Genomic DNA, 3,266 nt, shown 5'->3' with positions numbered 1-3,266 from the left:
TCTTCTTATGTCTTGATCTGCTTTTGGTTTTATTAGGTTAATGCTGACCTCAGAATGAGTGAGGAAGCATTCTCTCTGTTTCTATTTTCTGGAAAAGATTATAGAGAATTGGTATCATTTCTTCCTTAAATGTTTGGTACAATTCACCAGTGGAACCATCTGGGCCTAGGGCTTTCTTGTTTGGAAGATTATTGATTGTTGATTCAATTTCTTTAATAGATACAGACCTATTTAGTGTATTTCTCCTTGTGTGAGTTTTGGTAGTCTGTGTCTTTCAAGGAATTTGTCCGTTTCATCTGCGTCATCAAATTTGTGGGCATAAAGTTGTTCATAGTATTCCTTTATTAACCCCTTAATGTCTGTGGAAACTGTAGTGACGGCCCCTCTTTCACGCTTTCATTTCTCACTGTAGTAATCTCTGTTTTCTCTTTTTATTTCGGGTTAGCCTTCCTAGCAGTTTATCAATCTTATTTACTTTTTTCCCCTCAAATAACCAGCTTTTTGTTGTTTAGTTTTTTTTAAATTGATTTTCTATTTTCAATTTCCTTGATTTCTGTTCTCGTTTATATCATTTCTTTTGGCTTGTATTACCTTTCTTTCTCTAGTTTCCTAAATAAGAATTTTACATTATTGATTTTAGGTCTTTTTTTCTAATATATGCATTTATACTATAGATTTCCTTCTAAGTGCTGCTTTCACTACATCCCACAAATTTTGGTAAGTTGTGTTTTCATTTTAATTTAGTTCAAATTCTTTTTAAAAAATTCCTCTTGGAACTTATTTTTTGATTCTTGCCCAAGTGGTCTTGGGTTAAGCTACATGCAGCAATTGAGGCTGCAAACGCTCAGTGACACTGCTCCCATGTTTTTTTTTTGGTTTTTTTTTTTTTTTGCGGTACGCGGGCCTCTCACTGTTGTGGCCTCTGCCGTTGCGGAGCACAGGCTCCGGACGCGCAGGCTCAGCGGCCATGGCTCACGGGCCCAGCGGCTCCGCGGCATGTGGGATCCTCCCGGACTGGGGCACGAACCCATGTCCCCTGCATCGGCAGGAGGACTCTCAACCACTGCGCCACCAGGGAAGCCCTGCTCCCATGTTTAAGCAAACCCACATGCTGGAGACCCAAACCAGATTCAAGCTGGGCCACCTGTTCGGATGTGGGGATGGTGGGCCTCAGATGCCTCTGCATGGGGGAATAGGGCTACCTTCCAGCCATCATCACCTCTGATTATTGCCACTTAACACCCATCCCCAACCATGTGCTCTCATTGGACCCCCAGGTTGTCCTGTCTTCATGCCCAGAGATCATGGTCAGAACCCCATCTACCAGGCTGGTGAGATGGCCCAGCCCAAGTCAGCACCTGGGTGGGTCACGATGGCAACAGATGGGCGGCTTGAGCCTGCCTTGGCTGAGTGGGGAGGAGCGTCTCCTCCCGTGTTTGGGTTGATACCACTGTCAGGCCCTCAGAAAAGAAGCTAAGGGTCATTGGAGATGCGACCTGCACCCCACCTGGGACTCGTGAGGGTCTGAGTCAGCATCCCGGGAACATGGCAGCGGTCGGGTCTGTGGGTCGCCTCACCCCGCAAGTGGACTATCGAGCAAGTGTGGGACACACCGAGCAGGAGTGGCCCAGCCCGTCAGCCCCTCCGACCTGTGACAATTTGAGTTTGGCTGAGGGTAGGATTATCTCGAGGGAAGCTATGGGCAGGGGGCCCCCATGCACCCTGTGTGTCCTTGCTGAACGGCTGGATTGCAGGGCTGACTGTCTGAGACCGAGTGCTTTCTGTCCCCATGACGACTGCCACTAGGCAAGTCAAGGGGACCCAGGGGGACCACCATCGACTGCCCACTCCTGTGGGGAGGGACTTCTGTGTCTGCTGCTTGCCCCAGGGCCCCAAGTCCCTCAACTGTGATACGACCCACTCTGCATGCAGCCCATCACATCACCCTGGAACACAGGGCAGGGACCTGGTGCTGCCGTGTGAGGCCTGTGTGCTGTGATCCCGAGTCCCGCCAGCTCCTGTCAGCACCTGTGGAGTGGTGAGCGGTTTGTTCTTGGCATCCTCTTTGAGCCTGCAGTTCTACCACCTCCCCTGCAGGGGCTGCTTAGCCCCTGCACGGGAGGCCAGACCACTCACCCAACACTGGACCAGCACAACGCAGGCCTCGCCACTGCCCCGTGGCTGTCCTCCTGAGTCACCTCCCAACACACATCCAGCTCTGGCGTCTGACCACTTCTCTGGATTCGCGTCACTGGAGGGATTACAGCCCTTCTGTGCCCCAGGGCCCTTGCACGGCTGTCTCCTCTGGCCAGAATGTCCTTGTCCCTTAGGGAATTTCCTCCTTGGCTCTCACTGACCTTGCCCTCACTCCCTCGGGTCTCATCACATTTTGTACGTCACACTGCTTCATGAGCTTCTTAGCCGTTACCAAATCCTGAAATTATCCTGCTTACTTTTTTTTTTTAATTAAAAAAATTGAGGTAGAGGGAATCCCCGGGCGGTCCAGTGGTTAGGACTCCGCGCTTTCACTGCGGAGCGCTGGGGTTCAAGCCCCAGTCCGGGAACTAAGATCCCGCAAGCGCAAGCGGCGCGGTGGGTGGGAGTAGTGGGGGAAATTGAGATACAGTTGATGTATATCCTGCTTTAAGCTTCATGAGGGTAGGGCCTGGTCCTTCCTCCCGGTGGGTCCCCAGCGCATTGGTGGGGGAGGGCGTCCATCCTCCCTGGCCAGCCCCCTGGGGGAAATCAGCAGTCCCCTCCCGCAGACCCTGGCCCTGACCCACGGCAGCAGGGCTCTGCCAGCCACCGTTCTGCCGGCCGTGCCTGCCGGTCGGAATCCATCTGCGCTGGGCCAGCAGCCGCGGGCTGAAACAAGGCCCCGCAGCCGGGTCCCGCGAGTCCCCTCTGCCTCCTCTCCCGGCGGCCGCCCCCACCCCCACCTTTCGCTGTCCCTGCAGCCGCGGTCTGTCCCCGCGGCCACCAGGTGGCGCCGCAGGCCCACGCACGGCCGGAGGGCTCGGCGCAGGGCCGCCGGGCGCCTCTCTCCGGGAGCCGGTGGGGCCGGGGTAGGGGGTGAGGGTCTGCGCCTGGCGAGCGGCCGAGGGGGCCAGAGTCGTCCGGACGGCTCGGGTGGTGTCTTCGGAGGGGGCGACACGTTCCCTGGTGCGCCCCGGGGGCCGCCTGCGGGACTGTGGTTGTCGAGAGGGTCCCTGGGGGAGCCCCGTGACCCTCGACCCCTCCAGGCCCCGGTAAGAGGCGGAGAATCC

The sequence above is a fragment of the Neophocaena asiaeorientalis genome, unplaced genomic scaffold (genome assembly GCF_003031525.2).
Source record: "Neophocaena asiaeorientalis asiaeorientalis breed wild unplaced genomic scaffold, Neophocaena_asiaeorientalis_V1.1 scaffold43, whole genome shotgun sequence".
Classification (NCBI taxonomy): domain Eukaryota; kingdom Metazoa; phylum Chordata; class Mammalia; order Artiodactyla; family Phocoenidae; genus Neophocaena; species Neophocaena asiaeorientalis.
This window is presented reverse-complemented; position numbering follows the sequence as displayed.